This window comes from Anomaloglossus baeobatrachus, unplaced genomic scaffold, assembly GCF_048569485.1.
Source record: "Anomaloglossus baeobatrachus isolate aAnoBae1 unplaced genomic scaffold, aAnoBae1.hap1 Scaffold_32, whole genome shotgun sequence".
Lineage (NCBI taxonomy): Eukaryota > Metazoa > Chordata > Amphibia > Anura > Aromobatidae > Anomaloglossus > Anomaloglossus baeobatrachus.
In genome coordinates this window covers 30,001-55,878 of record NW_027442596.1, presented here as the reverse complement: position 1 = coordinate 55,878, position 25,878 = coordinate 30,001, and the positions used below count along the sequence as shown (strand labels likewise).

Here is a 25,878-nt window from a genome sequence, read left to right as displayed (position 1 = left end):
GCCTCAAAATGGCCAAAAGTTGCAATACCCCACCAAAGAAACAAATTCGCCTCAAATTGGCCAAAAGTTGCAATACCATCCCAAAGGAACAATTTTGCCTCAAAATGACCAAAAGTTGCAATACCCCTCAGAAGGAACAATTTCGCCTCAAAATGGCCAAAATTTCCAATACCCCCCAAAGGAACAAATATGCTTTAAAATGGTCAGAAGTTGCAATACCCCCCCAAGGAAAAGTTTCGCCACAAAATGGCCAAAAGTTGCAATACCCCCCCAATGGAACAATTTCGCCTCAAAATGACCAAAAGTTGCAATACCCCCCAAAAGAACAAATTCGCCTCAAAATTACAAAAAGTTGCAGCACACCCCCAAAGAAACAAATTCACCTCAAAATTGCAAAAAGTTGCAATACCCCCCAAAGGAACAATTTCGCCTCAAATGGCCAAAAGTTGCAATACCCCACCAAAGGAACAATTTCGCCTCAAGATGGCCAAAAGTTGCAATATCCTCCCAAAGGAACAATTTCGCCTCAAAATGACCAAAAGTTGCAATATCCCTCAGAAGGAACAATTTCGCCTCAAAATGGCCAAAAGTTGCAATACCCCCCCAAAGGAACAATTTCGCCTCAAAATGGCCAAAAGTTGCAATACTCTTCCAAAGGAACAATTTTGCCTCAAAATTGAAAAAAGTTGCAATACTTTCCCAAAGGAACAATTTCGCCTCAAAATGGCCAAAAGTTGCACTACCCCTCAGAAGGAACAATTTCGCCTCAAAATGGCCAAAAGTTGCAATACCCCACCAAAGAAACAAATTCGCCTCAAATTGGCCAAAAGTTGCAATACCATCCCAAAGGAACAATTTTGCCTCAAAATGACCAAAAGTTGCAATACCCCTCAGAAGGAACAATTTCGCCTCAAAATGGCCAAAATTTCCAATACCCCCCAAAGGAACAAATATGCTTTAAAATGGTCAGAAGTTGCAATACCCCCCCAAGGAAAAGTTTCGCCACAAAATGGCCAAAAGTTGCAATACCCCCCCAATGGAACAATTTCGCCTCAAAATGACCAAAAGTTGCAATACCCCCCCAAAAGAACAAATTCGCCTCAAAATTACAAAAAGTTGCAGCACACCCCCAAAGAAACAAATTCACCTCAAAATTGCAAAAAGTTGCAATACCCCCCAAAGGAACAATTTCGCCTCAAATGGCCAAAAGTTGCAATACCCCACCAAAGGAACAATTTCGCCTCAAGATGGCCAAAAGTTGCAATATCCTCCCAAAGGAACAATTTCGCCTCAAAATGACCAAAAGTTGCAATATCCCTCAGAAGGAACAATTTCGCCTCAAAATGGCCAAAAGTTGCAATACCCCACCAAAGAAACAATTTCGCCTCAAAATGGCCTAAAGTTGCAATACCCCCCCAAAGGAACAATTTTGCCTCAAAATGGCCAAAAGTTGCAATACCCCCCCCCAAAGGAAGATATTCACCTCAAAATGGCCAAAAGTTGCAATACCCTCCCAAAGGAACAGTTTCGCCTCAAAATGGCCAAAAGTTGCAATACCCCCTCAAAGGAACAATTTCGCCTCAAAATGGCCAAAAGTTGCAATACTCTTCCAAAGGAACAACTTTGCCTCAAAATTGCCAAAAGTTGCAATACTCCCCAAAGGAACAATTTCGCCTCAAAATGGCCAAAAGTTGCAATACCCTCCCAAAGGAACAATTTCGCCTCAAAATGGCCAAAAGTTGCAGTACCCCACCAAAGAAACAAATTCGCCTCAAAATGGCCAAAAGTTGCAATACTCCTCCAAAGGAACATTTTTGCATCAAAATTGCCAAAATTTGCAATACCCCCCCAAAGGAACAAATGTGCCTCAAAATGGTCAGAAGTTGCAATACCCCCCAAAGGAAAAATTTCGCCTCAAAATGGCCAAAAGTTGCAATACCCCCCCAAAGGAACAATTTCGCCTCAAAATTGCCAAAAGTTGTAATACCCCACCAAATGAACAATTTCGCCTCAAGATGGCCAAAAGTTGCAATACCCGCCCAAAGGAACAAATTCGCCTCAAAATGGCCAAAAGTTGCAATACCCTCCCAAAGGAACAGTTTCGCCTCAAAATGGCGAAAAGTTTCAATACCCCCCAAAGGAACAATTTAACCTCAAAATGGCCAAAAGTTGCAAAACCCCCAAAGGAACAATTTCGCCTCAAATTGGCCAAAAGTTGCAATACCCCCCCAAAGGAACAATATCGCCTCAAAATGGCCAAAAGTTGAAATCCCCCCAGAGGAACAATTTCGCCTCAAAATGGCTAAAAGTTGCAAAACCCTCCAAAGGAACAAATTCGCCTCAAAATTGCAAAAAGTTGCAATACCCCCCAAGGGAACAATTTCGCCTCAAAATGGCCAAAAGTTGCAAAACCCCCAAAGGAACAATTTCGCCTCAAAATGGCCAAAAGTTGCAATACCCCCAAAGGAACAATTTCGCCTCAAAATGGCCAAAAGTCGCAATACCAAACCAAAGGAACAATTTCGCCTCAAAATGGCCAAAAGTTGCAATACCCCCCTGAAAAGAACAAATTCGCCTCAAAATTGCAAAAAATTGCATAACCCCCCAAAGGAACAATTTCGCCTCAAAATGGCCAAAAGTTGCAAAACCCCGCCAAAGGGGACAATTTTGCCTCAAAATGGTCAAAAGTTGCAATACCCCCTCAAAGGAAAAAATTCGCCTCAGGCCTGCGCCACACATCCGTGCCTCCGGCACGTGTTTGTCATTTTTTACACGTACCGGCGGCACGGAGAAATGTACAGCAATGCTACCCTATGGTAGCAGGCACACACACGTAAAACCACACGGAATGTGTGTCCGTGTGCGTTTGTACGTGTGTGCGATTTTCAAAGCGCTGACATGTCAGTGTTTTCTCCCGCAGCACGGGTGTTACACGGCCCGCACCCGTACCACACGGGTGTAGTGTGGATGCGGTCCCGTGTGACACGCGCCGGAGAAAACACACATGTCAGGGAAAAAAATAAAAAACATTAACTCACCTTCTCCAGCCCTCCTGTCTCTGCCGCTGCTGCCTCTTGCTGCCGACCGCCGCTCATTAATCTCATAGAATATTCACTTCACTGCCTGGCAGCAGCAGCAGCGGGGAGACGGGAGGGCTGGAGACCGAGGATCAGCACCACGGACAGCAGCGCGGACATCAGGAAGGACCAGGTGAGTATAATAATTACTGATTCTACGTGTGCTATCGCGGATAGCACACGTAGAACACACGTGTCACGCACGTACCAGAGACACGTACTTACCTGCACGCAACACGCAGGGAAAATACGTGTCTCTCGGCACGTGCGTGAAATTCACGTGAGTGTGGCAGAGGCCTCAAAAATTGCAAAAAGTTGCAATACCCCCCCAAAGGAACAATTTCGCCTCAAAATGGCCAAAAGTTGCAATACCCCCCCAAAGGAACAATTTCGCCTCAAAATGGCCAAAAGTTGCAATACCCCTCAGAAGGAACAATTTTGCCTCAAAATGGCCAAAAGTTGCAATAATAGTGCATGGCACCGGAGGGACCCCTCGATGCCCGGGCCAGATACCGTGTGAGTTAGTTGAGGTGGCTTAATTTTCGGCTCACCTACGGAGCATCGGAGGGATGGCTTAATGTTCAGCCCTGCGGAGCCGGCAATTAGTACTTAATGTTCGGCCTGCGGAGCTCGGAGAGGTTGCTTATTAGTCGACTTGCGGGGCCCCGGACATTCCCGCCCGACTGCCCGGGAGAAATTTATCCTGGGCGCTTGGATAAAAAAATTCCGACCCTTCATACTTCCGTGAGCTTTTGGGGGTGTCGGGGCACTCGTGACCCCGAATGGGGCTCCAGAGAATCTCATTTAATCTTCCCCGGCAGTTGGGAGAAATTGGTCAAAAAAAAATATCCCTTCAGACTTCCATCATCCGGGAGGGATGTCGGAGTCCTCGGGGGGCCGAGCGGGGCTCCAGACAATCTCGCCAGAGAGTCCTTGGGACTTAGAAAAAAAACAAAACGAAATTTTCATACTTCCATGACTTTTAAAGGGTGTCGGGGTCCTCGGGGACCCGAGCGGGGCTCCAGAGAATCTCGCTCAATCTTCCCTGGCAGTTGGGAGAAATTGGTCAAAAAAAAATATCCCTTCAGACTTCCATCATCCGGGAGGGGTGTCTGGGCCCTCGGGGACACGAGCAGGGCTCCAGAGAATCTCGCTCAATCTTCCCCAGCAGTTGGGAGAAATTGGTCAAAAAAAAATATCCCTTCAGACTTCCATCATCCGGGAGGGGTGTCGGGGTCCTCGGGGGCCTGAGCGGGGCTCCAGACAATCTCGCCAGAGAGTCCTTGGGACTTAGAAAAAAAAAAATCAAAAGTTTCATACTTCCATGACTTTTAAGGGGTGTCGGGGCCCTCGGGGACCCAGGCGGGGCTCCAGAGAATCTCGCTCAATCTTCCCCGGCAGTTGGGAGAAATTGGTCAAAAAAAAATCTCTTCAGACTAACATCATCCGGGAGGGGCGTCAGACAGCCTCGGAAGCCGAAAAGGGCTCCAGAGAATCACGCCGGAGAGTCCTTGTGACTTCCGTGTCTGACACCTCTAAACTCGAATCCGACGGGCAGTTCCATACGTTTTGGCAGATCCTCGGTTGCAGTACCCCAAAGTGGCCAGAGAGGGAGACAAAGGAGCAAATAAATTAGTAGAACCGGGATGAGGTTGAATTTGCCTGCCGCATCCACCTAGCAGTTCCAGGACGTCGTGTAGTTTTCGGGACTGACCCGGCTTACGCGGGGGGGGTTCCCAACGACTTAAAGACACTTGATCCCACGCCTCCGGGAGATATATGTGGGAGAAGAGTGTCTCTCCAGACTTTCAATGCTCTCCTTGGCAAACCGGTCCTCTAAGTATTTTTCAAAGTGCGGCTCGGGGACCCATTCCGGTTGCAGGTTCGCGTTCCTGCCTCTCCCGCAGCTCCCTGGGCAGGGAGGTGGCGCCGCTCGCTCGGCCCGGGCTCTGGAGCCCGCGCCGGTCAATGGCGAGTGGCCCATTCTTCCAGGCCAACTGCTGCAAAAGACACGGGAGGCGGAAAAAAGTCTGTTGAGGCAAGGGTGCGAGAGCGGGTAGAGGACTACGCCGGTAGGGCGACGCCGACACGGCCAGGCCAAGCATCCAGGGAGTCCTCCGAGTTGCCCCGGTCACGCCAGAGCTGCGGTGGACCCCGAAAGCCAGCCCCCTCTCCCGTCGACCCCGCGCCCTTCCGCCGGTCGGGTTGATGACCCCTGCGGCGGAGGTGTGACTAAGTCTGACGGAGGAGCCGCAGCAGGCTCACCCATGCCTCGGACCCTGCCAACCCCCAGTGGCCCCTCTGTGGGTTGCATGGGAGCGGTGGGCTCTCGGCAGGGTGCGGCCCATGGCAACAGGTGTCCAGTCTCCTCGCTTCCGCATCTCGCCAGGGTGGCTTCCGGATGCCCTTCCGCTCCGGGCCTCGTGTGCGCGGAGGTGGGACTAAGCATGACGGAGGAGCCGCACCAGGCCCCCATCGCCTCGGCCGATCCCCAAGCGGCCCCTTGCAGGTTGCCCCGGGAGCGGTGGGCTCTTGGCGGGGTGCTGCTTGTGGCGTCCCCTCAAGGCCAGTCTCCTTGCCTTCGCGTTCCGCCCGTGGGGCTTTGGTCATCTGCGTGCCTTTTCATTACAGGCTCCCTTCCGTGGTGCCCTCCCTTCAACGCCGAGGGGCGGCCTTCTGCTGTTCGCTGTTGCGTGTTCTCTTGCTGGTCTGAGAGAAACCCCTCTCTTCCACTCCTGGGTCGTCCTCTTCCGATCGATTTGGCGAAGCGCTCCCAGGCGGGGAGGTGGCACTGCTCGCTCGGCCTGGGCTCTGAAGCCCGTGCTGGTCACAGGCGAGCGGCCCCTTCCTCCTCCACCTTTGGGCTTTCACCTTTTTACGGTGGCGCGAATACGCTCGCCGCCCCCTACCGCGGAGGCGGGCGGCCTCGCGGTGGCGAGTTTGAAACTACCCGATCACCGAAAGCGGTACGACGACCCACACGGGCGAACGGCAGGGACCTACCCCGCGACTCCTGGCCAGCTTCCGGTGGGTGTTCTGTGAGGGGGCCTGTTGTCCAAATCGCTCACCGTGCGGGAAGCCCAATGATATTCTCCGAGGGCGGCCTGTTTGCGAGCTCACTGCGGGAAAGCGGTGGTGGTGGTTGGCGTTTCCACTCTGCTTCCGGGCTATCCCTTTCCTCTTACCCCCTGGTCTGTCCCGAGCCCCTCACACCCCTACAGGGAGGAGGACGGTGGAGGTGTGGATGGGGCCACACGCGGGTCTTTGCGCGAAGGTTGTGGGGGCGTCCTCCCACCACCAGGCCTGTGTCTGTGCTATCTGCCCTCCCAGACTGTCCACCCCAAGGCGGCTTGGAAAAGGGAGAATGCAAGAACGGCAAGGCAACCGAGGGTGGCTGGAGAAAGAAAATCGAGAGTGGGTGAAAAACACAGGGCGGAGAAGAAGGGGGTCCCCCGTGCCCCCCGTTCCCGTCGGCAGCCGGGCCCACTGCTGCAAAAGCCACGTGAGGCAAAAAGAAAAGCAGAAAACACGTCCGTTGAGGTATGGGTGTGAGCGGGTCAAGGACCAAGCCGGTAGGGCGACGCCGACACGGCCAGGCCGATTTATCCGGGAGACCTTAGAGTCGCCTGGTTGTGCTGGAGCCGCGGTGGACCCTGAAAGCCAGCCCCTCTCCTGTCTGCGCCTGTCCGCCGGTCGGGCTGATGACCCCCTGCGCGCGCAGAGGTAGGACTAAGCCAGATGGAGTAGCTGTAGGGCCCCATCGCCTTGGCCCCCCAATCCCCAGCCCCCCCCCCCCGTGGTGGGTTGCCCGGGAGCAGCGGGCTCTTGGCGTGGTGTTGCCCGTGGCTGCCCCGGATGCCCATCTCCTCGCCTTCGCGTTCCGCCCGGGGGGCTTCCGGACGCCCTTCTGCTCCGGGCCTGCCTGTGGACCGATGACCCCCTGCGCGTGCGGAGGTGGGACTAAGCCATATGGAGTAGCCGTAAGGCCCCCGTCGCCTCGAGCCCCCCAATATCCAGTGGCCCCGCAATCCCCAGCGCCCCCCCTGTGGGTTGCCTGGGAGCGGCGGGCTCTTGGCGGGGTGCTGCCCTTTGGCTGCTCCAGAGGCCAGTCTCCCCACCTTCGTGTTCCGCCCGGGGGGCTTCTGGTTGTCTGCGCGCCTTTCCGTATGGCTCCCTTCTGTGGTGCCCTACCCTGCTGAGGGGCGACTCCCGTGCCTCCTGCCGCTCCCCCCGACCTTGCGCCTCTTCACCTGCCTGTGTCCCACCGTTCTCCAGGCACCTCGAAGTCTCGGTCTCCCTTATCTCCCCCGACCTCGACACGTCCAACCACCCTCGCCGGAGAAACGTGCGGTCGACGAAGGGCTACCTGGTTGATCCTGCCAGTAGCATATGCTTGTCTCAAAGATTAAGCCATGCACGTGTAAGTACACACGGACGGTACAGTGAAACTGCGAATGGCTCATTAAATCTGTTATGGTTCCTTTGATCGCTCCAAACCGTTGACTCGGACAACTGTGGTAATTCTAGAGCTAATACGTGCAAATGAGCGCTGACCGCAAGGGATGCGTTCATTTATCAGACCAAAACCAATCCAGGGTCCTGGGCGCGGCGTCGGGACTGTCCTCCTCGGCTTCCCCCCTGCCGCGCTCTACCCGTAAGTGTTGCGACTCTGGATAACCTCGGGCCGATCGCCGACGGCGACGATCCATTTGGGTGTCTGCCCTATCAACTTTTGATGGTACTTTCTGTGCCTACCATGGTGACCACGGGTAAAGGAGAATCAGGGTTCGATTCCGGAGAGGGAGCCTGAGAAACGGCTACCACATCCAAGGAAGGCAGCAGTCGCGCAAATTGCCCACTCCAGACGCGGTGAGGTAGTGATGAAAAATAACAATACAGGACTCTTTCGAGGCTCTGTAATTGGAATGAGTACACTTTAAATCCTTTAACGAGGATCTATTGGAGGTCAAGCCTGGCTCCAGCAGCCTTGGGAGGAAGGGGAGGAGTCTGACCAGTTGCTGCTGGAGTCTGAGGAGGAAGGACGGTTGAGGCTTGCTCTGCTCCTCCAGAGCTCAGCCACCCCTGCTGCCTCTCCCTTCCCCAGGAAAGAGGCAGTGTGCTCAGGGCACCATGGAGCCTCGGGCCCCCACTTCCCGGTTGCCATCTGCGGGAGGTGGGGAACAGAGACTGGAGGAGCCGGTGAAGAGATCCTCCCAGATATGTAGGCCGGTGGCTAGAGAACCTGGGTCAGAGGGGACCCCAGCCCCAAGACCCAGGACCCAGGGAGCTGGCCAGAGGGGAAGCCAGGACCAAGGCCTGGCCCGGAGCCAGGACCAAGGCCGGGACAGGAGCCAGGACCAAGGCCGGAACCGGAGCCAGGACCAGAACCGGAGCCACGACCGGAACCGGGAGCAGAGCCCAATCCCAAACCAGGTGACTCCAGGACATGGAGTTACAAGTGACGTGACGGATTGGGGAAGGCTGAAAACCAATGAGGACACTGGAACATACGCCCTCAATGTGAGGCGTAAGTTCCAGCAATACGAAGAACCGGGGCGGGAGGTATGTGTGCTGCAGGAAAGATTGGTGGATGCCAGGTTCACCCGGGACCATGGGGCTGAGGAAAGCAGGGCCGCCGTTAAGCACCTCCGGGCAGAACTAGAGGCGGTCGTCGCTTTCCGTGAGGGGATCCTTAGGAATTTGGGTCCCTTTGTGGAAAAAATGTGCAACGACGACCGCTTCGAGGCCATGAGGGGGCCAGCAAAGCCGGGAGCCAGGTGTGTGCGGTCGGGGCCTTCGGGGTCCCCAGGCATGGGGTCTGGTTTGGCCCCAGTGCCGGAGGGGGCTCCGCTCCCTGTGTCAGCGCCTAGACCAGGGAGTCTTGGACGGGAAGGTGAGCTGACCTCAGAAGGGTTGACAGAATCCCTCCACGTGGCGCTCCCGCGGCCGGAAGTGACGTCACTGGAAGTGCCGCTACCGGAAGTGGCGTCACTGGAGGTTATGTCGCGGGTGGCGGCGCGGGTACCACGACCGGAAGTGACGTCACCGGAAGTGGCGTCGCGTGACGGTCCGGTGCCGGAAGTAGCGTCTCTGAAGGTGGGGAGTGTCTAGGAAGTGGAGGGAGAGCCGGCTGAACACATGGCTCCAGCCGTCGGTACTGTGTTCCCTGCAGGGACCAACAATGATGGGGGAGGAAAGCCCAGCAGCACTGCCGGGATTACAGGTGGTGCTGCTGTGCATGGGCAGGCTCCCCCTAGTCAGAAGCGGGAGGTACCGGTGGCACGGCGGAGCCCGGGAGGCGGTTCAGGGGCCCGGAGGTTGGGAGGCGGCCCTGTCAATGATGGACCTGGCCTGACTGGAAGATCTCCTGCGGGCACCAGCCGCCCCAGAAGAGAAGGTAAAACTGTTTCGGGAAGCACCTCCGTGTGCCCGAGACAGTCGGTGGGATGAGGGGCACATGGAGGGGGACTCACAGAAACTGATTCATACAGCTCATCCTCCTCTTCGGAGGGGGATGGGCTTCTGAGGGAGATCCGGCACCTGGAATCCCCAGTGGAGTTCTCCCGGTTCTGTTTTGGGGATGAGGTGCCGGAAGAAGGGATTGTTAAAGAAAAAGAAGAAGTCTAACCGTATGAGGGAGGTGGTGGGCTTCCGATATACCTCAATGTCGGATTCGGAGGCCGCCACCTCTCGAGTTAGCCCAAGGCGCTGTGTACCCCGGGGTCCTTCAGGGGGCAGGGTGCACGCGTCTGATGGGGAGCGGGGGAGGACGCAGGGGACAATAAGCCCTGTTGAAACCCCTGCTCCGGACTTCTCCAACATGGAGGATTTCCCGTCGCTTCCCTCTCCTTGTGCCCTGGCAGAGTTGGGTACAGGGGGAGGAGGGGCGGGGGTCAGTGGAGAGGTCCAAAATGTTAATACTATTGAAATGGAGGAGCTGGAAGTCGAGCCCGACCCGGTAGGTGTGGTTTCTGGAAATGTATCGGGGGTTGAGGATGAGAGGACGCCTGGAGAGTTGAATGAAATTTTGTTGGCCGAGGCAGCGTTTGAGAGTGCAAGGCGTGAAAGGAGGGAGAAAGAGGCAGAGGAGAGAGAGAAAGCGAGACAGGAGAGAATGAGGGTGCAAGAGGAGAGAAAGAAGGGGGGAGAGTCTGTTGTGGGTTCTGCTGCCCCCCCCAGTGGCGGCAGCTGGCTCCTCGAGAGCCGGTATGTACGCTCAAGCTGCTGCTACTGGGGAGAGTGGAAGGAGGGTGGCTGAGGTTTTGTATGACAGTTTCGAGGGAGGGGACTTGCAACATCATCTCCTGAGCGCCCTGAAGAGAGGAGAGGAGACTATGTAAGTAGGGGATGAGGTGATAGACCTGTCGTTTTGGACAAAGCGATACGGGCCGGCTGCTTTCCAAGATAGAGAGCGGGAGGGACCCATTGAGTGGTCTCTCCCTACAGCAGGGGGTCAGGGTGCCAGGAGGAATGTGGTCCATTTTCGCTGGTCCAACGTGAGCGGTGAGGCCTGTCCCTGGAATTGCCCGGACAAAATTGCTGAGCTCCTAGCGAAAATGGGCTTCAAAGGCCAGGATCTGGCTGCATTCATCCAGCCTGTTGGTACCTTGGATTTTGAGGCCAGTTTCATGAGACCAGAGGGCATGGAACTCTTCTGGTCTCGGTATGAGCTGGACAGGCATACCCCTGCATGGAAAAATATCATAGCGGCAGCGGTCTCTAGGCAGAACATGGTGAAGACAGTAACGGTCATTACAGCAAATGAGTTACTGTCTTGTGTTGATATCATGACCTGGATCAGCCGCTATGGGGAGGTGGTCCAGGTCCCCGAGAAGATTTGTGACCGCTTTGGTTTCTGGACTGGAGGCTGGACCCTTAAGGTTAAGTTAAAGGTTTCAGGAAACTCTGTTACCCACATCCCTCCCTCAACGTTCCTGGGGAGGGATCGGATCCTGATCCACTACTGGAGGCAGCCGAAGGTCTGCCACAAGTGCGGTAGCCCCTCCCATTTCAGCGCAGGCTGCAAGGCACCGAAATGTGCCTTGTGTGGGGGGCTTGGTCATCTTGCCGTCACGTGTCGTGCCATTCGGTGTACCTTATGTGGGGATCTGGGTCATCCATTCAGCCGGTGCCCACGCTCATTCATCAATGCGGTCTTTCATAAGACCGCGGCTTCACAGGGTACTGAGGAGCCCGCGGCATAGGGTACTAGCAGAGGTGAGCAGAGCACTGGTTCAAGGAAGGAAAAGAGTGTGCCCCCCTCACGTGTAAGGCAGGCAGAACAGCGCCGGAGGGAGAGGGAGCGGGGTGTGATGGCCTTGTCCTCTTCCTCGGGGGGCCCTGTAGCTGAGGATCTGGGCAACGAGCTGAATGAGGAGGAGAGGAGGATTAGAGAAGAGGAGGATGCCAGCACATCACCTTCCTCTTCTGAGGAAGAACAGGGAAAGGGGGTGCAGGCATGGCAACAGCAACATCGTAAAAAGAAGGTTAAAAAGAGTAAAGCCTGGAAGGGGAACAGGAGGAGGGGGTCTAAGACTCCTTCTTTGGAGTGAGACCCCTCCGGAACATCTATCCTGGATCCTGGTGAGTCATCTACCCAGTCCAGAAAACCAAAGGAAAGTTCTATTACCTCGCCTCTGGTGGTCCTCTCCAACCGGTACCAAACCCTTGATGAGAACATCCCTCCCTGCTCCGGTGGGGAGGAAAAGTGTGAGGTGCCGGGGGCTGCGGACATAGATGTAGGGGCCTTGGGGGATGATGGATCCCCGCCTCTGGGAGATCTCTCCCTGGAGGGGTGGATCGCCCCGAAACCGCCAGACAAACTGAGTGATAGGTGTATGGATGTATCAGTGTTCTTGAAGCGAATGGCCTCCTCACACAGTGAGGAGGAGTGTGGTGGTGGTGGGAAAAAGTTGGCTGACGAGCTTCATAATCCATGAGGGCGGCACTCACCCCGTTGACGCTGGCTACCATTAATGTTGCCAGCATTAAGTCAGATGTGGCTAGATTTACGGCCTTTGATTTTCTCGGCCGGTTTGATGCCGACATTTTGTTTTTGTAGAAGACCAGGTTGACTGACCGGTCAGCCTTGAAGAAAGCAAGGCAGGAGTGGACCCATGGTCCCTCCTACTGGTCTCTTGCGGCTGAGCCATATAGCGGGGTGGCGATCCTTTTTAAGATCGCAGAGGTCACATGCCGACGGATTATCGAGCTCAAAATGGGACGGTGTCTGATTTTAGATGTGCTTATGAAGGGTGAAGAGCTTCGGCTCATCAACATCTACGGTCCCCAAACCAAGTGGGATCGGAAAAGACTCTTTATAAGGATCAAACCATTTCTATTTTGTAGCCGGCAGGTGGTCTTTGGAGGGGACTTTAATACTATCACGAGGCCCCGAGTTAGAGGAGGTTCCATAGACCGACTGGCATACGACAGCGTGACGTTAAATAGTGTAGCTAGTGAGGCTCGCCTGGTTGATGTCCCCATCAGGACTGATCCAGGCCACTCGGGGTTCACCTATTTTATGGGCAGTCAGTGTAGGAGTAGGATAGATAGGTTCTATTTAAAGGAGGAAGCCATTTTCTCACCGTTATCGGTTGTGGAAGTGGAGTTCTCCGATCACTGTCTTATATGTTTTTCTCTGAATGTTGCAGAGAACCCTCGGATGGGAAGAGGCATGTGGAAACTAAATTCATCACTCCTGGAGGAAGCAACTGTGAGACAGTCTTTTGAGGAATTTCTTCAGAGCCAGGTACCGTTATTGGGCCTTTGTAGCACTGAGTCAGAGTGGTGGGAGATGTTTAAATATCGGGTGGCGAGGTTCTTCCGACAGCTTGCCAACCTCAGAAGCTTGAACAGGGATCGCCTGTATCATAGCCTGAGGAGGAAACTCGAGACCTTAGTCTCTGCTGGGGGTAACAGTGAGGAAATCTCCAGGGTGAAGGCCTTGCTCAAGAGGTGTCAGTATGATAGGCACATATCTTTGGTTTTTGAGAGGGATTTCGGGAAATACGGCTCGCCCGACCCCTACAAAAACTTTAAGATATCAGTGAATGGTAAACTGATTGTGGGTCTGAGGGATAGTACAGGATCTCTGGTACGCTCCAAGTCAGAGATCTTGGAAGTCGTCAGATCTTTCTACTCTCACCTCTTGGGGAGGAGGGAGCCTGACTGAGAGGGGATTTCGGTTTTCCTGGCTGAGACCATCCCCATGCCAGGGGTAGACCCCTCGCTTGGCGCTTTGACAGAGGATATCAGGGAAGAGGAAGTGAGACTGGCCATTGATGGGCTTCGGCCCAAGAAATCGCCAGGTCCGGATGGCTTAACATCCGAGTTTTATAAGATCTTTAAGGACTCTTTAGTCCCCTTATTGACGAGAGCTTTTAACGCATGCCTTTCCTCGGGCATGCTACCGAAATCAATGAGGAGATCAGCTTTGATTCTTCTGTCAAAAGGTAAAGATCCATCGCACATTGAGAATTGGAGGCCCATATCACTCCTCAATGTGGATAGAAAGATTTTGGCAAAAGTGCTTTTTACTAGATTGGTGAAATTTGTACCAGAGCTGCTTTCAGAGTTCCAGCACTGTATTGTTCCTGGTCAAGGCACTTTTAGCACTGTTCTGGGTGTCCGGGAGGCCATGGAGCAGGGCAGGGTGGGTCTTTGGAATGGGTATTTACTGTCCTTGGATCAAGCTAAAGATTTTTACCGGGTTGATCATGTGTATCTCTGGTCCACTCTCTTGAGATATGGTCTGCCGGGTGGGTTTGTTAGCTGGCTACAAACATTGTATCAAGGGGCTGAGACTTTCCCGTTGGTGAATGGTTGGGTTGGACGGCCTTTTGTGGTGGGTTCTGGTGTTCGCCAGGGTTGCCCGCTGAGCCCACTGCTCTATGCTTTTGCAATCGACCTCTTCATCCGAAGGATAGATTGTGGGCATTTGAGGGGGGTTCGGATGGGTGATCCTGGCCCACGGGAGACCACACTGAAGGCAGTGGCCTATGCGGATGATGCCACCGACTTTGTCTCTTTTCAAGAGGAGACAGAGGTGGTGTTGTCGGAAGTGGATTGCTACTCGGACGTTTCCGGGTCCAAGATCAATCAGGATAAATGTGAGAGTCTCTGGTTGGGTGGAGGAGAGCCTGATTTTAGTTTCCCGGACACTCTACCGGAGCCCCAAGAATATGCCAAGATTCTAGGCGTGGAATTCGGCCAGGGTGATTACCCAATGCGAAATCGGCATGGCAGACTTCAAATTGCCGCTCAGAGAGTGGACCGATGGAAGAGTTTAACTTTGACCCTGAGGGAAAGGGTTGCCCTGTGCAAAACCTACTTGCTTCCTGTCTTGCTTTATTTGGGCAGTATTTGCATTTTGCCAGAACCTCTCTGGACGAGGGTCTATAGCCTGTTTTTCCAGCTGTTATGGGGAAACAGGTTGAACCTAGTCAAGTGGGAGGTTACTTACCGTACGAGGAGACTAGGGGGGTTGAATATGGTCAACCCCGTGGTATTTCTGGTGAATACCTTTTTAAAGCTGAATATTGCAAACCTCTGGAAAGAGAGAGCTCCTCCGTGGGTATCCTCCTGCACAGGGGGTGGTTTCGGCCTTTCTTCCAGGAATGGGAGACGGGCGGGCGTGTGAAGGACCTTCGCGTGCCTCACGGACTTCTCCCGGCTTATGTTACCCCGGTTCTGAAGGTCATCCGCCGGTGGGGTCTGGGGGTGTGGGAGGTGAGGACTCTGTCGAGGAGGTTACTCGACGAGAGGATCTTATCTACTCATTTCCGGGCCCCTCTGGTCCTCAGGGATTGCCCGAGCCGGGATCTGGAGGCAGGGGTGGGTCTATTGAATTCCAAGAGGATCCCCGAGAAGTCTTGGGACTTGGCGTTGCTTCCTGGGTAAGCTATATGTGAAGGACAATTTGAAGTACAAGAACTCCGATGACAGAGATTGTCCTCGTGAGACTTGTGTGGGCATACTGGAAAGTATGAACAACTTCCTGCTTCATTGTCCCTTTAATATAGAGGTTTACAAATGGGTAGGGATTTCCATGGGTTGGCCTCAGCTGGCCAGTCTTTCCTATGCCGAGTGGGACCCGGGACCATGGGGCTCCGAGGAACCGGGAGGAAAGCAGGGCCGCCGTTAAGCACATCCGGGCAGAACTAGAGGCGGTCGTCGCTTTCCGTGAGGGGATCCTTAGGAATTCGGGTCCCTTTGTGGAAAAAATGTGCAACGACGACTGCTTCGAGGCCATGAGGGGGGCAGCAAAGCCGGGAGCCAGGTGTGTGGGGTCGGGGCCTTCGGGGCCCCCAGGCATGGGGTCTGGTTTGGCCCCAATGCCGGAGGGGGCTCCGCTCCCTGTGTCAGCGCATAGACCAGGGAGTCTTGGACGGGAAGGTGAGCTGACCTCAGAAGGGTTGACAGAATCCCTCCACGTGGCGCTCCCGCGGCCGGAAGTGACGTCACTGGAAGTGCCGCTACCGGAAGTGGCGTCACCGGAGGTTATGTCGCGGGTGACGGCGCGGGTACTGCAACCGGAAGTGACGTCACCGGAAGTGGCGTTGCGTGACGGTCCGGTGCCGGAAGTGGCGTCTCTGAAGGTGGGGAGTGTCTGGGAAGTGGAGGGAGAGCCGGCTGAACACATGGCTCCAGCCGTCGGTACTGTGTTCCCTGCAGGGACCAACAATGATGGGGGAGGAAAGCCCAGCAGCACTGCCGGGATTACAGGTGGTGCTGCTGTGCATGGGCAGGCTCCCCCTAGTCAGAAGCGGGAGGTACCGGTGGCACGGCAGAGCCCGGGAGGCGGTTCAGGGGCCCGGAGGTTGGGAGGCGGCCCTGTCAATGATGGACCTGGCCTGACTGGAAGATCTCCTGCGGGCACCAGCCGCCCCAGAAGAGAAGGTAAAACTGTTTCGGGAAGCACCTCCGTGTGCCCGAGACAGTCGGTGGGATGAGGGGCACATGGAGGGGGACTCACAGAAACTGATTCATACAGCTCATCCTCCTCTTCGGAGGGGGATGGGCTTCTGACGGAGATTCGGCACCTGGAATCCCCAGTGGAGTTCTCCCGGTTCTGTTTTAGGGATGAGGTGCCGGAAGAAGGGATTGATAAAGAAAAAGAAGAAGTCTAACCGTATGAGGGAGGTGGTGGGCTTCCGATATACCTCAATGTCGGATTCGGAGGCCGCCACCTCTCGAGTTAGCCGAAGGCACCGTGTACCCTGGGGTCCTTCAGGGGGCAGGGTGCACGTGTCTGATGAGGAGCGGAGGAGGACGCAGGGGACAATAAGCCCTGTTGAAACCCCTGCTCCGGACCTCTCCAACATGGAGGATTTCCCGTCGCTTCCCTCTCCTTGTGCCCTGGCAGAGTTGGGTACAGGGGCGGGGGTCAGTGGAGAGGTCCAAAATGTTAATACTATTGAAATGGAGGAGCTGGAAGTCGAGCCCGACCCGGTAGGTGTGGTTTCTGGAAATGTATCGGGGGTTGTGGATGAGAGGACGCCTGGAGAGTTGAATGAAATTTTGTTGGCCGAGGCAGCGTTTGAGAGTGCAAGGCGTGAAAGGAGGGAGAAAGAGGCAGAGGAGAGAGAGAAAGCGAGAGAAGAGAGAATGAGGGTGCAAGAGGAGAGAAAGAAGGGGGGAGAGTCTGTTGTGGGTTCTGCTGCCCCCCCAGTGGCGGCAGCTGGCTCCTCGAGAGCCGGTACATATGCTCAAGCTGCTGCTACTGGGGAGAGTGGAAGAAGGGTGGCTGATTTTTTGTATGACAGTTTCGAGGGAGGGGACTTGCAACATCGTCTCCTGAGCGCCCTGAAGAGAGGAGAGGAGACTATGTAAGTAGGGGATGAGGTGATAGACCTGTCGTTTTGGACAAAGCGATACGGGCCGGCTGCTTTCCAAGATAGAGAGCGGGAGGGACCCATTGAGTGGTCTCTCCCTACAGCAGGGGTCAGGGTGCCAGGAGGAATGTGGTCCATTTTCGCTGGTCCAACGTGAGCGGTGAGGCCTGTCCCTGGAATTGCCGGGACAAAATTGCTGAGCTCCTAGCGAAAATGAGCTTCAAAGGCCAGGATCTGGCTGCTTTCATCCAGCCTGTTGGTACCCTGGATTTCGAGGCCAGTTTTATGAGACCAGAGGGCATGGAACTCTTCTGGTCTCGGTATGAGCTGGACAGGCATACCCCTGCATGGAAAAATATCATAGCGGCAGCGGTCTCTCGACAGAACATGGTGAAGACAGTAACGGTCATTACAGCAAATGAGTTACTGTCTTGTGTTGATATCATGACCTAGATCAGCCGCTATGGGGAGGTGGTCCAGGTCCCCGAGAAGATTCGTGACCACATTGGTTTCTAGACTCGAGGCTGGACCTTTAAGGTTAAGTTAAAGGTTTCAGGAAACTCTGTTACCCACATCCCTCCCTCAACGTTCAAGGGGAGGGATCGGATCCTGATCCACTACTGGGGGCAGCCGAAGGTCTGCCACAAGTGTGGTAGTCCCTCCCATTTCAGCGCAGGCTGCAAGGCACCGAAATGTGCCTTGTGTAGGGGGCTTGGTCATCTTGCCATCACGTGTCAGGCCATTCGATGTAACTTATGTGGGGATCTGGGTCATCCATTCAGCCGGTGCCCACGCTCGTTCACCAATGTGGTCTTTCATAAGACCGAGGCTTCACAGGGTGCTGAGGAGCCCGAAGCAGAGGGTACTAGCAGAGGTGAGCAGAGCACTGGTCCAAGAAAGGAAAAGAGTGTGCCCCCCTCACGTGTGAGGCAGGCAGAACAGCGCCGGAGGGAGAGGGAGCGGGGTGTGATGGCCTTGCCCTCTTCCTCGGGGGCCCAGGTAGCTGAGAATCTGGGCAACGAGCTGAATGAGGAGGAGAGGAGGATTAGAGAAGAGGAGGATGCCAACACCTCGCCTTCCTCTTCTGAGGAAGAACAGGGAAAGGGGGCGCAGGCATGGCAGCAGCAACATCGTAAAAAGAAGGGTAAAAAGAGTAAAGCCTGGAGGGGGAACAGGAGGAGGGGGTCTAAGACTCCTTCTTTGGAGTGGGACCCCTCCGGAACATCTATCCTGGAGAACCCTCCTGGTGAGTCATCTACCCAGTCCAGAAAACCAAAGGAAAGTTCTATTACCTCGCCTCTGGTGGTCCTCTCCAACCGGTACCAAACCCTGGATGAGAACATCCCTCCCTGCTCCGGTGGGGAGGAAAAGGGTGAGGTGCCGGGGGCTGCGGACAAGGATGTAGGGGCCTTGGGGGATGATGGATCCCCGCCTCTGGGAGATCTCTCCCTGGAGGGGGGAATCGCCCCGAAACCGCCAGACAAACTGAGTGATAGGTGTATGGATGTATCAGTGTGCTTGAAGCGAATGGCCTCCTCACACAGTGAGGAGGAGTGTGGTGGTGGTGGGGGTGGGAAAAAGTTGGCTGACGAGCTTCATAATCCATGAGGGCGGCACTCACCCCGTTGACGCTGGCAACCATTAATGTTGCCAGCATTAAGTCAGATGTTGCTAGATTTACGGCCTTTGATTTTCTCAGCCGGTTTGATGCCGACATTTTGTTTTTGTAGGAGACCAGGTTGACTGACCGGTCAGCCTTGAAGAAAGCAAGGCAGGAGGGGACCCATGGTCCCTCCTACTGGTCTCTTGAGGCTGAGCCACATAGCGGGGTGGCGATCCTTTTTAAGATCGCAGAGGTCACATGCCGACGGATTATCGAGCTCGAAATGGGACGGTGTCTGATTTTAGATGTGCTTATGAAGGGTGAAGAGCTTCGGCTCATCAACATCTACGGTCCCCAAACCAAGTGGGATCGGAAAAGACTCTTTATAAGGATCAAACCATTTCTATTTTGTAACCGGCAGGTGGTCTTTGGAGGGGACTTTAATACTATCACGAGGCCCCGAGATAGAGGAGGTTCCAAAGACCGGCTGGCATACGACAGCCAGACGTTAAATAGTGTAGCTAGTGAGGCTCGCCTGGTTGATGTCCACATCAGGACTGATCCAGGCCACTCGGGGTTCACCTATTTTAGGGGCAGTCAGTGTAGGAGTAGGATAGATAGGTTCTATTTAAAGGAGGAATCCATTTTCTCACCGTTATCGGTTGTGTAAGTGGAGTTCTCCGATCACTGTCTTATATGTTTTTCTCTGAATGTTGCTGAGACCCCTCGGATGGGAAGAGGCATGTGGAAACTAAATTCATCACTCCTGGAGGAAGCAACTGTGAGACAGTCTTTTGAGGAATTTCTTCAGAGCCAGGTACCGTTATTGGGCCTTTGTAGCACTGAGTCAGAGTGGTGGGAGATGTTTAAATATCGGGTGGCGAGGTTCTTCCGACAGCTTGCCAACCTCAGAAGCTTGAACAGGGATCGCCTGTATCATAGCCTGAGGAGGAAACTCGAGACCTTAGTCTCTGCTGGGGGTGACAGTGAGGAAATCTCCAGGGTGAAGGCCTTGCTCAAGAGGTGTCAGTATGATAGGCAAATACCGCTCGCCCGACCCCTACAAAAACTTTAAGATATCAGTGAATGGTAAACTGATTGTGGGTCTGAGGGATAGTACAGGATCTCTGGTACGGTCCAAGTCAGAGATCTTGGAAGTCGTCAGGTCTTTCTACTCTCACCTCTTGGGGAGGAGGGAGCCTTACCGAGAGGGGATTTCGGTTTTCCTGGCTGAGACCATCCCCATGCCAGGGGTAGACCCCTCGCTTGGCGCTTTGACAGAGGATATCAGGGAAGAGGAAGTGAGACTGGCCATTGATGAGCTTCGTCCCAAGAAATCGCCAGGTCCGGATGGCTTAACATCCGAGTTTTATAAGATCTTTAAGGACTCTTTAGTCCCCTTATTGACGAGGGCTTTTAACGCATGCCTTTCCTCGGGCATGCTACCGAAATCAATGAGGAGATCAGCTTTGATTCTTCTGTCAAAAGGTAAAGATCCATCGCACATTGAGAATTGGAGGCCTATATCACTCCTCGATGTGGATAGAAAGATTTTGGCAAAAGTGCTTTTTACTAGATTGGTGAAATTTGTACCAGAGCTCCTTTCGGAGTTTCAGCACTGTATTGTTCCTGGTCAAGGCGCTTTTAGCACTGTTCTGGGTGTCCGGGAGGCCGTGGAGCAGGGCTGGGGTGGGTCTTTGGAATGGGTATTTACTGTCCTTGGATCAAGCTAAAGCTTTTTACCGGGTTGATCATGTGCATCTCTGGTCCACTCTCTTGAGATATGGTCTGCCGGGTGGGTTTGTTAGCTGGCTACAAACATTGTATCATGGGGCTGAGACTTTCCCGTTGGTGAATGGTTGGGTTGGACGGCCTTTTGTGGTGGGTTCTGGTGTTCGCCAGGGTTGCCTGCTGAGCCCACTGCTCTATGCTTTTGCAGTCGACCGCTTCATCCGAAGGATAGATTGTGGGCATTTGAGGGGGGTTCGGATGGGTGATCCTGGCCCACGGGAGACCATGCTGAAGGCAGTGGCCTACGCGGATGATGCCACCGTCTTTGTCTCTTCGCAAGAGGAGACAGAGGTGGTGTTGTCGGAAGTGGAACGCTACTCGGAGGTTTCCGGGTCCAAGATCAATCAGGATAAATGTGAGAGTCTCTGGCTGGATGGAGGAGAGCCTGATTTTAGTCTCCCAGACACTCTACCGGAGCCCCAGGAATATGCCAAGATTCTAGGCGTGGAATTCGGCCAGGGTGATTACCCAATGCGAAATTGGGATGGCAGACTTCAAATTGCCGCTCAGAGAGTGGACCGTTGGAAGGGTTTAACTTTGACCCTGAGGGAAAGGGTTGCCCTGTGCAAAACCTACTTGCTCCCTGTCTTGCTTTATTTGGGCAGTATTTGCATTTTGCCAAAACCTCTCTGGACGAGGGTCTATAGCCTGTTTTTCCAGCTGTTATGGGGAAACAGGATGAACCTAGTCAAGCGGGAGGTTACTTACCGTACGAGGAGACTAGGGGGGTTGAATATGGTCAACCCCGTGGTATTTCTGGTGGATACCTTTTTAAAGCTGAATATTGCAAACCTCTGGAAAGAGAGGGCTCCTCCGTGGGTATCCTCCTGTGGGGGGTGGTTTCGACCGTACTTCCAGGAATGGGAGACGGGCGGGCGTGTGAAGGACCTTCGCGTGCCTCACGGACATGTCCCGGCTTATGTTACCCCGGTTCTGAAGGTCATCCGCCGGTGGGGTCTGGGGGTGTGGGAGGTGAGGACTCTGTCGAGGAGGTTACTCGACGAAAAGATCTTATGTACTCATTTCCGGGCCCCTCTGGTCCTCAGGGATTGCCCAAGCCGGGATCTGGAGGCAGGTCTGGGTCTATTGAATTCCAGGAGGATCCCCGAGATGTTTTGGGACTTGGCGTTGTTTCCTGGGTAAGCTATATGTGAAGGACAATTTGAAGTACAAGAACTCCGATGACAGAGATTGTCCTCGTGAGACTTGTGTGGGCATACTGGAAAGTATGAACCACTTCCTGCTTCATTGTCCCTTTAATATAGAGGTTTACAAATGGGTAGGGATTTCCATGGGTTGGCCTCAGCTGGCCAGTCTTTCCTATGCCGAGTGGGCCTATGGTGCATTCAGAGAACAGGGTGGAAGGGATCTGACCACTTTGTTCTTAGTATAGTGATTAGGTACTTCACGTGGAATGCACGATCTTTAGTTTCGACGGGTATCAAAATCCTCCAAGTAGAAGACGTGGTGAGTAACATTCTTGGTGACCTGGCAAAGGTACGCTCCCTGGAGTTTGAGCGGTCTGGTGGATCGAGGGCCTCTCGCCTGTGGAGGGGCTTCTCATTCAGGGTGCACTGACTGTTAGGACTTCAGTATCCTTCCCTTCCAATTCTATTCCTTCCCTCCCTTCCCTAATTCCTTCCCCCTTTTTCCTTCTCCTCTCCTGGTGATGGGCTAACTTTCTCACCCTAGGTTTTTGTTTTATAAACTTGAACTATGAGAAGGGTTTGCAGACACGGTTCTTGAGTCTTATGGTTTTATCTGATATTGTGTACTAATGTTTGTTTCTTTGTCTTTCAGATTGTCGAGTGAACAGTGTAGTGGTGTAGTAAGGGTTTGGGCGGGGGGTTATTTTATGGGGGGAGGAGAGAGGGGGGTGTTCATAAGAACCGGAGGCCTGGCTCGGTCCCCCAGTCTGGGGAGAACTTTGGGGGATCCCCTCAAGCTCGGATGAACTTTTTCTTGGAACTTGGGAGCTGGGCAGCCAGATGGTGGTGGGATAGTTAGAAATGTTATTGTAGGGTTTTAATTGTGTGTTTTTTGTGTGTGTGTGGCAAAAAATAAATAAATAAATTTATATATATATATGTATTGGGTGTTTGCGGGACATGGGTTTTTGTCAAGTTTTGCTTATTTTTTCTTTATGTAAATATTTGTTATATTGTATAAATTGTAAATAGTGGGTATGGTTGTAAGGGCAGTGGAACTGTGTTTTGGATGGTTTTGATGTTTTTGTTACCGGTTACGGGCTGGAAATGTAAATATGGTTTTATTGTTATTGTATATATCTACTTTTATTTAATAAAAAAGACTTCCAGCTCCAGTAGCGTACACTAAAGCTGTTGCAGTTAAAAAACTCATAGTTGGATCTTGGGATCGAGCTGGCGGTCCGTCGTGAGGCGTGCTACCGCCAGTTCCAGCCCCTTTGCCTTGGAGCGCCTCCCCGATGCTCTTGACTGAGTGTCCCGGGGGCCAGAAGCGTTTACTTTGAAAAAATTAGAGTGTTCAAAGCAGACAGCCACGCCTGAATACTCCAGCTAGGAATAATGGAATAGGACTCCGGTTCTATTTTGTTGGTTGTCGGAACTGGGGCCATGATTAAGAGGGATGGCCGGGGGCATCCGTATTGCGCCCGGTGAAATAGGTGAAATTCTTGGACTGGCGCAAGACGAACCAAAGCGAAAGCATTTGCCAAGAATGTTCTCATTAATCAAGAACGAAAGTCGGCGGTTCGAAGACGATCAGATACCGTCGTAGTTCCGACCATAAATGATGCCAACTGGCGATCCGGCGGCGTTATTCCCCCCATGACCCGCCGAGCAGCGTCCGGGAAACCAAAGTCTTTGGGTTCCGGGGGGAGTATGGTTGCAACGCTGAAACTTAAAGGAATTGATGGAAGGGATAATTAAGCCTGCGGCTTAATTCGACTCAACACGGGAAACCTCACCCGGCCTGGACACGTAAAGGATTGACAGATTGAAAGCTCTTTCTCGATTCTGTGGGTGGTGGTGCATGGCCGTTCTTAGTTGGTGGAGCGATTTGTCTAGTTAATTCCGATAACGAACGAGACTCCGGCAGGCTAACTAGCTATGCGACCCCCCGCGGTCCGCGTCCAGCTTCTTAGAGGGACAAGTGGCGCTCAGCCACGCAAGATCGAGCAATAACAGGTCTGTTATGCCCTTAGATGTCTGGGGCTGCACGCGCGCTACACTGAACGGACCAGCGTGTGTCTACCCTTCGCCAACAGGTGCGGGTAACCCGCTGAACCCCGTTCGTGACGGGGATCGGGGATTGCAATTCTTCCCCGTGAATGAGGAATTCCCAGTAAGTGCGGGTCATAAGCTTGAGTAGATTAAGTCCCTGCCCTTTGTACACACCGCCCGTCGCTACTACCGATTGGATGGTTTAGTGAGGTCCTTCTTGGATCGGCTCCACCGTGGTCCGCCAAGACCCTGGTGGAGAGCCGAGAAGACGATCGAACTTGGCTATCTAGCGGAAGTAAAAGTCATAACAAGGTTTCCGTAGGTGAACCTGCGGAAGGATCATTAACGAGAGAGAGCGAGCGGCCTGCGCCGTCTCGCCCAGCGACCCCCGAGGAGGCGCGGGGCCTGAAGCTCGCAGTTCTTCTCGGTGGAGGGAACCCGACTTTGGCCCCGCTGGCGCTCCCCCCCACCACGCGGCAGGGCGACGGCGCAGAGGGGTCCCTTCCCTCCCGCTGCCCGTCTCCTGCAGGAAAAAAAGAAGCGACCCGTGCGTCACAGGCCGTCCCGGGTACCACTCGTCTGCGTGAGCCTGTACCCCACTACGGGGTCGGGACCGGGCGGTAGGTTGAGAAGCCTCGAGCCCTCCTATGTTCCCATCCCCATCAGAGGGAGGGATGGTGGGACAACAGGGCCCCCTCTGAGAGGAACACCCCTCGTCCCACGCTGTGATTTTGCGGCCGACTGATGGTGACCAGAGGGAAGAAAAACTACCCGCGCGTCACAGGCCGCCCCAGGTACCGTGAGCCCGCGTGAGCCCGCACTCCCCCTCCGGGGTCGGGATTGGGCGGCAGGTTGAGAAGCTTTGAGCCCTCTTCTGCTCCCCTCCCCGTCGGAGGGAGGGACGTCGGAGGCCGAGCGCCTGGGACAACAGGGCCCACACCGAGAGGAACACCCCCCGTCCCATGCTGTTTTTTATGCCCTTGTGGCTGACTGACGCTAACTAGAGGGAAAAAAACGAGCGTGGATCACGAGCGAGCGGCCCGCTCCATCTCTCCGATCGATCGACCCCCTGGAGGCGTGGGACTGGAAGCATGCGGTTCTTCTCTTACCCCCTGACACGGGGGTGGAGGGAACCCGACTTCTGCCCCGTCGACGCTTCCCATCCCCACATGGTAGGGGACGGCGCGGAGTGTCCCTTCCCTCCTGCCAGCCGCAGGAAAAAAAAGAAGCGACCCGTGCGTCGCAGGCCGTCCCGGGTACCGCTCGCCTGCGTGAGCCCGCACCACACTCCGGGTTCGGGACCGGGCGGTAGGTCGAGAAGCCTCGAGCCCTCCTCCGTTCCCCTCCCCATCGGAGGGAGGGATGGCGGAGGCCAAGCGCACGGGACAACAGGGCCCCCTCCGAGAGGAACACCCCCCGCCATACACTGTTTTTTTACACCTTTGCGGCTGTCCGACGCTAACCAGAGGAAAAAAAAACCGAGCTCGACTCTTAACGGTGGATCACTCGGCTTGCGCGTCGATGAAGAACACAGCTAGCAGCAAGAATTAGTGTGAACTGCAGAACACATTGATCATCGACACTTCGAACGCACCTTGCGCCCCGGCTTTACCCCGGGGCTACGCCTGTCTGAGGGTTGCCCCTCCGTCGATTGCCTCCGCGGCGCTGCTGGGGTTCGGAAGGAAGAGGAAGGGGGGTCCCAGACCTCTATCCCGTATCTTTGCGTCCCCCCAAAGCCAGACCCGCCCCGGGAATCGGGAGAGTGTGGCGAGGCTGTCTGTGGCGACACGGGGCTGCCTCCGGTCGCTCCCCCTACGGCGGCGGGGGTGGAACGGCGTGGTCCATGGAGAAAAGAGGCCTGAGGAACAGAAAACGACCGGCGTGTCATGGTGTGTCGTTTCTCTTTCCCGCCCGACCTCCGACTCTGACTCGACTAAAGACCTCAGATCAGACGTGGCGACCCGCTGAATTTAAGCATATTACTAAGCGGAGGAAACTAAACTAACCTGGATTCCCTCAGTAACGGCGAGTGAAGAGGGAAGAGCCCAGCGCCGAATCCCCGTCTACCTGGCAGGTGTCAGGAAATGTGGCGTACGGGAGACCGGACCACCCCGGCGTCGCTTGGGGGCTCGAGTCCTTCTAAGAGTGGCCCCAGCCCGTGGACGGTGGTAGGCCGGTAGCGGCCCCTGGCGCGGCGGGACCCGGTCTCCCCGGAGTCGGGTTGTTTGTGAATGCAGCCTAAAGCGGGTGCTAAACTCCATCTAAGGCTAAATACCGGCGTGAGACCGATAGCGGACAAGTACCGTGAGGGAAAGTTGAAAAGAACTTTGAAGAGAGAGTTCAAGAGGGCGTGTGTTACGAACCGGCGC

General features: G+C 54.4%; 1 non-coding gene across 1 annotated transcript; it reads left to right on the top strand.

The window, feature by feature from the left end:
- The first annotated feature begins 24,995 nt into the window (after positions 1–24,995).
- LOC142269457 (5.8S ribosomal RNA) lies at positions 24,996–25,148 on the top strand. Its single transcript, XR_012734916.1, has one exon. It is a non-coding gene; the product is annotated as a 5.8S ribosomal RNA (ribosomal RNA).
- The last annotated feature ends 730 nt before the right edge of the window (positions 25,149–25,878 follow it).